This window comes from Panthera onca, chromosome C2 (assembly GCF_046562875.1).
Source record: "Panthera onca isolate mPanOnc1 chromosome C2, mPanOnc1 haplotype 2, whole genome shotgun sequence".
NCBI classification, from domain to species: domain Eukaryota; kingdom Metazoa; phylum Chordata; class Mammalia; order Carnivora; family Felidae; genus Panthera; species Panthera onca.
This window is the reverse complement of record NC_138347.1, coordinates 125,154,860-125,168,309: the sequence shown is the minus strand read 5'-3', so window position 1 is coordinate 125,168,309 and position 13,450 is coordinate 125,154,860. Positions and strand designations below refer to the sequence as shown.

General features: G+C 37.2%; 1 long non-coding RNA gene across 1 annotated transcript in view; it reads left to right on the top strand.

The window, feature by feature from the left end:
* LOC132683136 (uncharacterized) overlaps positions 1-13,450 on the top strand; it is a 48,070-nt gene that overhangs the window by 33,509 nt on the left and 1,111 nt on the right. The window lies entirely within an intron of this gene.

Below are 13,450 nucleotides of genomic sequence, written 5' to 3'. Positions count from 1 at the left end.
AGGAGAATTTCAAGGCCTCAGTGTAGGAAACGAGGAGCCCAGGCAGAACCCAGACTTCTTGCACTGAAAAGACAAGCTGAGATTCTAGTAGATTGAGGTAAGCAGAGTGCTGGAAAGGAGAGAGCTTCACAGAGTAAAAACTCTGAAGACCTACAGAGTCATCCTTGAGAATTCAGCAGAGAAACAATCAGAGCAAATGTGTGAGAAAATAATCTGAGGTTAGAGAAAAAAGCACTGGCAGGAATTAGAGGAAGTATACCTGGGGTCACACAGGACCAGAAATAGTGCCTGTTCCCACCAGTCAGGCTGAAAAACCTCCTGATTCATAGGATATTGAGTAGAGAACTCAGAAGGCTCTTGTCTCAGTATTGGGAGAAAAAAATTAGCCCTTACACTAACACATCTCTGATACTGCCTAACAAATCTTGAAAGCAAGACCTAAAAGCATCAAGTAACTTAGCTGAGTCCCAAAACAAAGTCCAAGAATATTTATAGGGAAACAAAAATATCCAGCACCCAATAAAGTAAAATTCACAATGTCTCACGTCTGATTGAAAATTACCAGCCATGCAAAGGAGCAAAAAGATAACCAATAGTGAAAAGGAAAAGAAAACTCAATCAATTAAAACCAACCCAGAACTGACATGTGTTAGAATTAGCAAACAAAGATATTAAAACAGTTACTTTTGGGGCGCCTGGGTGGCTCAGTCGGTTAAGCGGCCGACTTCGGCTCAGGTCATGATCTCGCGGTCCGTGAGTTCGAGCCCCGCGTCAGGCTCTGTGCTGACAGCTCAGAGCGTGGAGCATGTTTCAGATTCTGTGTCTCCCTCTCTCTGACCCTCCCCTGTTCATGCTCTGTCTCTCCCTGTCTCAAAAATAAATAAAACGTTAAAAAAAATTAAAAAAAACAGTTACTTTTAAAATACTATGTATGTTCAAGACAGTTAAGAAGAGACGTGGAAGGATAAAAAAGACCCCAGTGAAACTTCTAGAGATGAAACTACAATATCAGAGATGAAAAATATATTGATGGGATTAGTGACAGATTTGGCATTGCACAAGAAAAGAATGTCCTTGACGTACCAATAGAAATGTTGAAGACATAATGACAGAAACTAGCCGAAGTGAAGCACAGAGAAAAAAAAGAATCTCTAAAAATGAACAGAGTATCAAGCAAGTTATGCAATAACTTCAAGTGCCTAATATATTGGTAATTGAAGTCCCCGAGAGGACAGATAATGGAGACAGAGAAAATAGTTGGAAAAATAATAATAGCCAAAATGTTTCCAAATTTGATGGAAATTATAAAGCCACAGATTCAAAAGCTCAGCTAACCCCAGGAACAGAAACAAGAAGAAAACTACCCCTAGGCCCATCATAACCAAATTGCTCAGATCCAGGAGAAGGAGAAAATACTAAAGGCAGTCAGAGGAAAAAAAAAAACAAAACCCAAAAAACTCATTACACAGAAGAACCAAGATAAGAATGATCCCAATTTCTTGTCAGTAACAATGGGAAAAAGAAACAGTAAAGTAACGTGTTAAAGTACTCAACCACAGGGGCGCCTGGGTAGCTCAGTCAGTGAAGCATCTGAATCTTGGTTTCAGCTCAAGTCATGATATCATGGTTCATGAGGTCAAGCCCCACGCTGGGATCCACGCTGCCGGTGCAGAGCCTGCTTGGGATTCTCTCTTGCTCTCTCCCTCTCTCTCTCTCTCTCTGCCTGTCTGCCTCTCTCTCAAAATAAATAAAAATTGAAAATAAAGAATTAAAAATAAATAAATAAAAATAAAGTACTCAAGCACAAAATAAAAACAAAAACAAACACCTTTAAGCCTAGAATTCTATCCCCAGTGAAAATCTCTCTCAATATTGAAAGCAAAATAAAGGGGTGTGTGTGTGTGTGTGTGTGTGTGTGTGTGTGTGTGTGTGTGTGTTTTGGCTATACAAAAACTGAAAGAATTAATTACCTCCTAGGACCTGCACTATAAGAAATGTTAAATGAGGTCCTTGAGGCAGAAGAAAGCTATACCAGGAAATCTGGTACAAGGGAAGAAAGAATATCAAAAATAGTAACAACAGGGGGCCCCTGGCTGGCTCACCCTGAATAGCGTGTAACTCTTGATCTCAGAGACTTGAGTTCAAGGCCTACATTGGGCACAGAGATTACTAAAAAAATAAATAAACTTTAAAAAATAGGGGTGCCTGGGTGGCTCAGTCGATTAGGCCTCCAACTTCAGCTCAGGTCATGATCTCACGGTCCATGAGTTCGAGCCCCGCGTCGGGCTCTGTGCTGACCGCTCAGAGCCTGGATCCTGTTTCGGATTCTGTGTCTCCCTCTCTCTCTGACCCTCCCCCATTCATGCTCTGTCTCTCTCTGTCTCAAAAATAAATAAACGTTAAAAAAATTAAAAAAAAATAAATACATAAATGTATTTTAAACATGGTAATGACATGAATAAATATACAAGTACTCTTCTGATTATTTCGACCCCTTTAAAATATAAGTCACTGTTGGGGCGCCTGGGTGGCTCAGTCGGTTAAGTGGCCGACTTCAGCTCAGGTCATGATCTCGCGGTCCGTGAGTTCGAGCCCCGCGTCGGGCTCTGTGCTGACAGCTCAGAGCCTGGAGCCTGTTTCAGATTCTGTGTCTCCCTCTCTCTGACCCTCCCCCATTCATGCTCTCTCTCTGTCTCAAAAATAAATAAACGTTAAAAAAAAATTTAAAAATAAAATAAAATAAAATATAAGTCACTGTTTAAATAAAAATCAAAATAATATACTGTGGAGTTTGTAACATACACAAAAATAAAACATATGGTGAAATGGCATAAAGGCTGAAGAGGAAGCCATGTGAGTATATGATTGTATGCTTCTTACACTATTCGTGCAGTGGTATACTACCACCTGAAGGTATGCTGTCATAACTTAAAAAATTGTTGGTTCACAACCCTCTGGGGAGCATTCCAGGTGTAACCTGAAATTAGCCCCCAAATGCAGAGGGCAGGGAGAGAGCAAAGGAAGAGGCCATTCCAGGTTGTTATGTGGCAGTTTTGATAAGCAAAGGGAACTTACGTATAAGGCTTACCTTGGGGCTGCTGCAAGGCCAGGGGATCCCGGAATCTGCCTGCCACGTATTAAAAATTTATATGGAGGGAGGCCTTCCCTGGGTATAGTCACTTATACTGTACAGGTATTCTCAACACCATATCATTATCTCAAATCTATGTCCTTGGAGCAGCCACTGGGTGTGGGAAAAGCAAGCAAACCCACATTCCAAGGACACAGGAGGAGGTGAGGCACTTCCAATCACCTGGGTCCAGCTCACAGGTCAACTGGCGGTCAGGTCTTTTCGATGACCTTCCCCAACAAAGATGTATACTAGAAACCCTAAAGCATCCACTAAAATAACAACAAAGTTGATGGCTAATAACCCAGCCGAGGAGTTAAAATCAAATCATTAAAAATATTCAATTCATCTAAAAGAAACCAGAAAAGGAAGAAAAGGGGGACAAAATACAGATGGGAGAAATAGAGAAAAATTGTAAGAGGAGAGACTTAAAATTCACCACATCAATTGTCAAAAACCAAAATGGGGAGAAAATCACATATATGCAAAAAACTGACTATTCTGAGTACTTGTATTACTCTGAGGTGTGTGTGTATTAGAGATCAAAGTAAATGAGTGATTATAGGAGATTATAATTCTACTGTACCTTAGGTCCTTGAAATCAAAATTTCCAGTATAAAAGATAGGAGATATCAATGTAATATAGAAGAGGTTGGGTAAAACAGCCTGTAGTCCTGCATTTTAATTGGAAATTTCAGTATGAACTCATGAAGTATTTTGGGGTGTGTGTGTTGGGGGGGGGGGGTTGTTTACGTGTCTGTGTGTGTATATTTTTCCTAACTCTGTCCACTGAAGAAGTCTAGAAACAATGACCAATCCAGCAGCAATTAGCAGTCCTTGTACCCAGGTTTTGGTTTTGAAATATCATGTCTCACTAAGAGAAACAAGGACTTTCAGGGGGAAATGCTTCATTCCATGCCTGGGGCAGAAAAAAAGTACAATCAAGAATATATTCTCACACCAGATAAAGGAAGCTACTAGGGTCATGTGAAAATTATTCAGAAACCAACGTGAAGGGGTTTCTACTGAACAAAATAGAACACTGTTAGCTTTAAAAGGCCAAAGTGGGACTGATTGAAACTCTTCAAATATGTTTAAATCCATAGGTTGCTAATTATTAAAAAAAATAAAAACTGATTAGCCAGTTTTGGATTGTAATAGGGATTCAATTCACTATCTGAAAACTTGCAAGAGAAAGAATCAAATATTTATCCTATATTTCCCACATAAAATTGCACTACTGGTTATTGACTATAAAAACAGAATTCTTATAAAAATACTCCATCTTACAAGTGTATATACAGTATCTCAAATAATAAATGAAAAATGAGTTATTGAATTAGAATATCATTATTTTGGGGGTGTGTGGGTTGGCTCAGTCAGTTGAGCATCTGACTATTGATTTTAGCTCTGGTCATGATCTCACAGTTCATGAGACTGAGCCCCACGTCGGGTTCCGTATGCTGATGGAACGGAGCCTGCTTGGGATTCTCTCTTTCTTCATTTCTCTCTGCCCCCTCCCTGCTCATACACCCCCTCCTCAAAATAAATAAAAAACTTAAAATGAAAAGAGTATCATTATTTTGCAACTCTCAGTAAACTAATCGTTCTAGACCCTGGGCATCAAAAGCTGCTAATATTACAAAAAGAAAGAAAACTAGACATCGTGTGCCTCCTGATGAAGGAACATAGCACCACCTATAGTCTTTTCAGAGGGATTTTATCTAAGTCTGATAAAGCATCTGGCTCCAGCTGCCAGTTTGCAGGAAATACAGAGGATAGAGGAATGTGTTCAACTCCACCAAAAGCAAAATCTAAACTGTGGAAAGCTGCATATCAAAAGTCCTGAGGTCATAATCTAAAAAGGTGTAAAGAAAAGAAAATAAATGCCCTTCAGGAGGGGCATCCTGAAGATTAAAAGATCCTTTAAAGACATTGTAATTTTTTAAAAGGATAAGACTAAACTATAGAGTCTAGGATTGCCCACAAGTGAAAAGCTATAATGAAACACAAGAAAAGTGATTGCTATAAAAGACAGGATAATGGATACTTTTGGAGGAAGAGAGAGCGTGAAGATCAGAATGGGGCATATAAATGGACTTTCTAGGGTAAATGGCAACTTTCTAACCACCTAGGTGATCCTGGATCAAAGGATCACAAACAACCTAATGTTCATCAGAAGGGATTGGTTTAACAAATTAAGATATTTTTAAGGGCACCTGGGTGGCTCAGTTGGTTAAGTGTCTGACTTAGGTTCAGGTCATGATCTCCCAGTTTGTGAGTTCAAGCCCCGCGTCGGGCTCTGTGCTGACAGCTCAGAGCCTGGAGCCTGCTTGAGATTTTGTGGCTCCCTCTCTCTGCCCCTCCCCTGCTCGTGCTCTCTCTCTCTTTCTCAAAGAATAAATAATCATTAAAAATTTTTTTAAAAGATATTTTTTGGGAATGCAAGCTGGTGCAGCCATTCTGGAAAACAGTATGGAGTTTCCTCAAAAAACTAAAAATAGAACTACCCTAGGACCCAGCAATTGAAGTACTAGCCATTTATCCACGGGATACAGGTATGCTGTTTCGAAGGGACACATGCACCCCAATGTTTATAGCAGCACCATCAACAATAGCCGAAGTATGGAAAGAGCCCAAATGTCCATCGATGGATGAATGGATAAAGAAAATGTGGTATATACATACAATGGAGTATTACTCAGCAATCAAAAAGAATGAAATCTTGCCATTTGCAACTACATGGATGGAACTGGAGAGTATTATGCTAAAAATCATTGACTTCACTCATATGAGGACTTCAGGAGACAAAATAGATGAACATAAGGGAAGGGAAACAAAAATAATATAAAAACAGGGAGGGGGACAAAACAGAAGAGACTCATAAATATGGAGAACAAAATGAGGGTTACTGGAGGGGTTGTGGAAGGGGGGATGGGCTAAATGGGTAAGGGGCATTAAGGAATCTACTCCTGAAATCATGGTTTCACTATATGCTAACTAATTTCGATGTAAATTTTAAAAAATAAAAAATAAAATTTAAAAAAAATCAAAAAAATATATTTGTATACAGTGAAACAATATGCATTAATAAAAAACAAGGAAGATTTTTATATATGGACATGGAATCATCTCCAAGATATATATTAAATGGGGGGGAAAAACAGTGAATAAGAGAATGTGTGGATTGCCACTATCTTTCTCAAAAAAGAGGAGAAAAAGAAATTCAACTGATAACGTTGGTTGACCCTAGGGAGGGGAACTGGCTAAATGGCAGACAGACAGGACGGAGATCTTCACGTTAATTGGATGTATCTTGTGTTATTGGAATTCTGTACCATGTGAATATGTAACCAATTCCCAAAAAATTAAATTTAAGGAAGAACAATTGTGTACCCCAACAATGACTGATGAACACAGATTTATGAAGAGAGTTCAGAAGTTTAATACATTAATGAGGAATTCGTGAAATCACTAGGAACTTCACACTTCGGAGTCAATAAGTTGATCCACAGACAAGTCCAAAGTTGGACAAAGGAAAGCAAGGGAAATGTTTTGGAATTCTTTGAGATATGCATTGAGATATTAAAAATAAAGATAGAGAGCACATCAATATTTCACAATACTTTTTCTCGTTACCATACTTTTATATACTTTCAGGGACTGATTTCGAATCTTCTTCCTCATATCACTACTATAATTTATATTAAAATTTAACTTTCCAGATTTATTAAATTACCAGGATTGGGGTTCATGTTTTCTCCTCGGTGGTTTGTGGTCACTGGTACTAGCTGATGGGCAACAATCACCACCTTTACAATGTTAAGCTATCACATCCAGAATGCTGGACTGTTTTCTCATTTATTTAAATATTAAATTCTTTCCCTTAATACAGTTTTAATTTTCCCTTTATTGAAGTCTGTGCATTTTTTGATAAATTAATTTACAGAAACATTTTTATTCTTGTTGTTGCATTGTTGTTCTGTATTATATTTTTCTTACTGGTTATTGCTATTTTAGAAAAATGCTACTGATTTTTAAGGTTCTCTTTGTCTCTGGCAAACTTTCGTTGACCTTGTTTATGTCAATGAATCTTTTTATTTTGCTTTTTCCCTTTTTATATGAGTGATCTACATGTAGATGGCCTGCAAATAATGATGTTTCCTTTCCACTCTTGATATCTCTTATTTTCTTATTTTATAGCTTTGACCAAGGCCTCCAGTATTATATTAAACAATAGCTGTGAATCAAATGTCCCCTTGATTTGCTCCTATAGTACTATATTCCTCTCATTTATCATACTGTAATAGTTGGGACTTCTTAATTATTGAGGTATTATTTTATTAATATTAATTTCCCTCATTGTACTATAAACTCCATGAAAGCTGGAATTATACCTGATTTTTCTCACCATTGTTTCCCTGGCATAGTGCCTGGGATGCATTTATCTCAATAAATATTTCTTGAATGAATAAATGAATGGCCTAAGCTGATAAATAAGAATTAAAAGAAATCATAATAGATAAGGGCCATAATTTTCTTATCTTGCCTTTTCCTCCCCTATTCCAATTACAAGCTCATTAACAGTCAGGAGCATATGTATCAGTCAGGGTATTTTGGTTGCAAGCACCAAAACTCTGGCTGGCTGAATTAAACAAGAGGGAAATTTACCGTAAGGAGATAAGGTGATGGGGATTAGAAGATGAAAGGAATCCTGAAACCCTATGCTTCGAAAAGAGCAACTCTGAGGGTGTAAAATAGATAATAGAAACTACTCAACAGTTCTGTCAGAGTGCCACTGCTGGAACTAATGAGCACCAACGATTTTCATCTTTTTATCTCTTTGATCAAGGGGTGCCTGGGTGGCTCAGCAAGTTAAGCATCTGACTTTGGATTTTGGCTCAGGTCATGATCCCAGGGTCATGGGATCGAGTAAGCCCTATGTTTGGCCCTACACTGAGTGTGGAATCGGCTTACTCTCTCTTCCCTTCTGCCCCTCTCCCTCGCTTATGCTTTCTCTCTCTAAAAATAAAAATTAAAAAAACAATAATTAAAAAAAGTGGCATAACTAGGTCTCTATAAACAGTTCTTTATATTTTGTGAAAATATGCCCCTCGTCTGTGTTATGAGTTGCAAATATGTTCTTCCAGTTTGTCATTTGTCTTTTAACATTGTTTTTGGTGTTTTGTTTGCCATGCAAAAGTTATCTGTTTTTGTATAGAGTCAAAATGTATCAGTCTTTCCTTTTTACCGTGTCTGGATTTTGAGATACAGTTACAAAGGCTTTCCTCAATTCCAGATTATGAGAACATTTACCCAGGTTTTATATGGTATTTATATGTTTTCATTCTGCACATTTATATCTTTGGTCTATTTGGAGTTTATATATATAGTATATAACATATATTACATAAATATATGTAAATATTATAAAACATTTATATATAATATATGTTATTATATAATATATATAACAAGGGATTTTTATATTATATATAAAATAATATATATTTTTATATAGTTTATATATATTTATAGTTTATATATTATATATTTATATTTATAATATATATGTATCTATGTGTGTGTGTGTGTGTGTATATATATATATATATATATATATATATATATATATATAAAAGGGGTGTTTTGCTTCCAAATGGATATCCAGAGATCCAACTCTATTTATTTAAAACATCATCTTTTTCCTCAGTGATTAGAGACGCCACTGAAATCATATACTAACATTTCATATGTTTGGGCCTACTTCCAGTCTTTCTGTTCCAGTGGTCTGTCCATTCATTAACCAATACACATTGCTTTAATTATAGAGGTTTTATATTATGTTTTAACAGCTCATATGGCTAGCATAATCTATTGCTCTTTTGGGGGATATTCCTGTCTGTTCTGAATTATTTATCCGCATGAACTTTAAAAGTAACTTGCCTAGCTCTAGGAAAAGAAACAAAAAATAAAAGCATGTGCTGATTTTTTGATTGGGGTCATGTTAAATTTATGTGTTAACTTAGGAAGGACTGGCATCTTTAAAATGTTGGGTTTACCTATCGAAGGATAAGAGAGGTTTCCGTTAGTTCAAGTCTAATTTTGCATTTTTGTGTGTATTTTAAGGTTTTCCTCATTACAGGTTTTGTACATTTGTTATTATTTCTTTTTGATATTGTTTGTATTGCACCAGTCAATGGTAATTGTGTATGTGAAACCTATTGCTTTGTAGGTCAATTTTTATCTTATTACTCTGCTGTATTAGTTTTAATTTTGATTTTCCTGTTTTCCACCTAAATGTTCAGTTCATCTCTATATAGCTGTCTCTTCCTTTGCAATCTTGATTTCCCTGTTTTCTTTCATCTGTTTTGTTTTTGTTTTGTTTTTTGTAAATTTGTATTTATTTTGACAGAGAGAGCTTGCACACAAGCCGGGGAGGGGCAGAGAGAAAGGAAGAGAGAGAACCCCAAGCCGGCTTCTTGCTGTCAGCAAAGAGCCTGAAAGTGCTCATGAACCAGGAAGTCATGACCTGAGCTGAGATCAAGTCAGGCACTTAACCTACTGAGCCACCCAGGTGCCCCTTTGGTCTAATTGTTTTGCTCTTTACACCAACACAATGTTAAAATGTAACGGAGGTAGTAGGGATCCTGTCTTTTTCCTTGACCTTCTGCTTACTTTCCCTTGATGAGAACACTTACAGTGTTTCCCCATGAAACAAGATGCTAGATTTTACTTTTTACAAAATCAGAAATGGGTGTGGAATTTTGCCAAAGGCCCTTTCATCATCAATGGAGATAATCATGATGTTTGTTCTTAGAGCTATCACTGTGTGGGTTATATCAACACATTTCCTAATACTGAACCATTTTTGTATCAGTCATGCTTAAAATGCGCTATAAATTGTTTGCTAATGTTTTGTTTAGGACTTCGGCAGCAATAGCCATATGTGGGTTTTGGTTTTTTTTGCAAATTATCAGATTTAGGTATCATTGCCATACTTGCTTCATAAAAAGAAAACTAAACTTCCCTTTATTTTTCTACATTTTGGAAGTTTACCTAACATTAGGGATTATCTGGCCTTTAGAAGATTTGGTACTTTCCACCTGAGAGCATCTGAGCCAACTGCTTTTTCATGGGAGTTGATCCTTTGAGAACTTTCTCTATTCCTTCTGTGGAATTTTTTTTCACTTTCTACCTCTAATAGGATGAATTTCAGTAAATTCTATTTTCCTAGGAAAGTAATCATTTATCAAATTTATCTGTACCCAGTTATGAGAGTATCCCCATATTTACTTGAATACCCTGTTTTACTGGTTACTTATCTCTTTTATTTCTTTGGCATTTGTGCCAAATCATGATTAGACAAGCTAGAGGACTGTCTTTTTTTATTATTATTTACTTTGAGAACCATCATTAATGAACTCTGTTATTTTATACATAATTACTTTCTGCTTTTATCTTTATTAAACAATCTCTAGCAGATCAAATTCAACAGCATATAAAAAGAATAATTCACCATGATCAAGTGGGATTCATTCCTGAGCTGCAGGGTTGGTTCAATATTCACAAAGTAATCAATGTGATACATCACATTAATAAAAGAAAAGAAAAGAACCATATGATCCTGTCAATAGATGCAGAAAAATCATTTGACAAAATAAAGGATCGTTTCTTAATAAAAACCCTCAAGAAAGTTGGGATAGAAGGAACATACTTAAACATCATAAAAGCCATTTATGAAAAGCCAACAGCTAATATCATCCTCAATGGGGAAACATTGACAGCTTTCCCCCTGAGATCAGGAGCACAACAGGGATGTCCACTCTCACCACTGTTTAACATAGTGTTGGAAGTCCTAGCATCAGCAATCAGACAACAAAATGAAATCAAAGGCATCAAAATTGGCAAAGATGAAGTCAAACTCTCACTTTTCGCAGACGACATGATACTCTACATGGAAAATGTGACAGACTCCACCAAAGTCTGCTAGAACTGATACATGAATTCAGCACAGTCGCAGGGTACAAAATCAATGTACAGAAATCAGTTGCATTTTTATACACCAATAATGAAGCAACAGAAAGAGAAATAAAGAAACGGATCCCATTCACAATTGCACCAAGAACCATAAAATAGCTAGGAATAAACCCAACCAAAGATGTAAAAGATCTTCATGCTGAAAACTATAGAAAGCTTATGAAGGAAATTGAAGAAGACACAAAGAAATGGAAAAACATTCCATGCTCACGGATTGGAAGAATAAATATTGTTAAAATGTCAATACTATGCAAAGCAATCTACACATTCAATGCAATCCCAATCAAAATTGCACCAGTATTCTTCTCAAAGCTAGAACAGACAATCCTAAAATTTGTATGGAACCACAAAAGACTCCAAATAGCCAAGGTAATATTGAAGAAGAAAACTAGAGGGAAGCATCACAATCCCAGGCTTTAGCCTGTACTACAAAGTTGTAATCAACAAGACAGCATGGTATTGGCATAAAACAGACACATAGACCAATGGAATAGAATAAAGAACCCAGAATTGGACCCACAAATGTATGGCCAACTAATCTTTGACAAAGCAGGAAAGAATATCCAATGGAAAAAAGACAGTCTCTTTAACAAATGGTGCTGGGAGAACTGGACAGCAACATGCAGAAGAATGAAACTAGACCACTTTCTAACACTATTTAAAAAAATAAACTCAAAATGGATAAAGGACCTGAACGTGAGACAGGAAACCATCAAAACCCTAGAGGAGAAAGCAAGGAAAAAAACCTCTGACTTCAGCCGCAGCAATTTCTTACTCGACACATCTCCAAAGGCAAGTGAATTAAAAGAAAAAAATGAACTATTGGGACTTCATCAAGATAAAAAGCTTCTGCACGGCAAACAATTAACAAAAACTAAAAGGCAACCAACGGCATGGGAAACGGTATTTGCAAATGGCACATTGGATAAAGGGCTAGTATCCAAAATCTATAATGAACTCACCAAACTCCACACCCGAAAAACAAATAATCCAGTGAAGAAATGGGAAGAAAAGAATGGATGTTTTTCTATTGAAGACATCCAGATGGCCAATAGACACATGAAAAGATGCTCAACATCACTCATCAGGGAAACACAAATTAAAACCACATTAAGATACCACCTCACGCCAGTCAGAGTGGCTAAAATGAACAAATCAGGAGACTATAGACGCTGGAGAGGATGTGGAGAAACGGGAACCCTCTTGCACTGTTGGTGGGAATGCAAACTGGTGCAGCTGCTCTGGAAAACAGTGTGGAGGTCCCTCAAAAAGTTAAAAATAGATCTACCCTATGACCCAGCAATAGCACTGCTGAGAATTTACCCAAGGGATACAGGAGTGCCGATGCATAGGGGCACTTGTACCCCAATGTTTATAGCAGCACTTTCAACAATAGCCAAATTATGAAAAGAGCCTAAATGTCCATCCACTGACGAATGGATAAAGAAGATGTGGTTTATATATACAATGGAATTCTACTTGGCAATGAGAAAGAATGAAATCTGGTAATTTGCAGCAATGTGGATGGAACTGGGGGTATTATGCTAAGTGAATTAAGTCAGGCAGAGAAAGGATACCATATGTTTTCACTCATATGTGGATCCTGAGAAACTTAACAGAAGACGGGATGGGAAGGGGGAAAATAGTTACAGAGAGGGAGGAGGCAAACCATAAGAGACTTAAATACTGAGAACAAACTGAGGGTGGATGGAGAGTAGGGGAGAGGAGAAAGTGGGTGATGGGCATTGAGGAGGGCACCTGTTGGGATGAGCACCAGGTGTTGTATGGAAACCAATTTGACAATAAATTATATTAAAAAAATAATTTCTGGGGGGAGAAAACCTAAATGTCAGAACTATGGGATTCCATTAAATCAGTGATGAGGAAAATCCTTTTGAAACTAAATGAAAACTAAAATAAGTAAAATATTCAACTTAAAAAGGGAAAGAAAATGGATGGCAATAAAGAGAAATTGCTCCACGTTCTTCAAGTCAGATGCTGACAAGATGGAAGCCAGTTGCTACAGCATTCTCCTAGGTTAATGACCCCTGGATTTGGACTGCTGTGGGATGACATCCCAGAATAGTTTTTGGATTCATGACTCCTCATCCAAAGTGCAGGGTAACCATCTCCTCAGGTGATCCAGACATTTTTAACCAGAGACAGGAGGGAGGGATAGTTTTTCCATGTGGATCTTTAAAAATACTTTAGTAGTAGGGTGCCCGGGTGGCTCAGTCATTTAAGTGTCCGACTCGTGGTTTCAGCTCAGGTCATGATCTC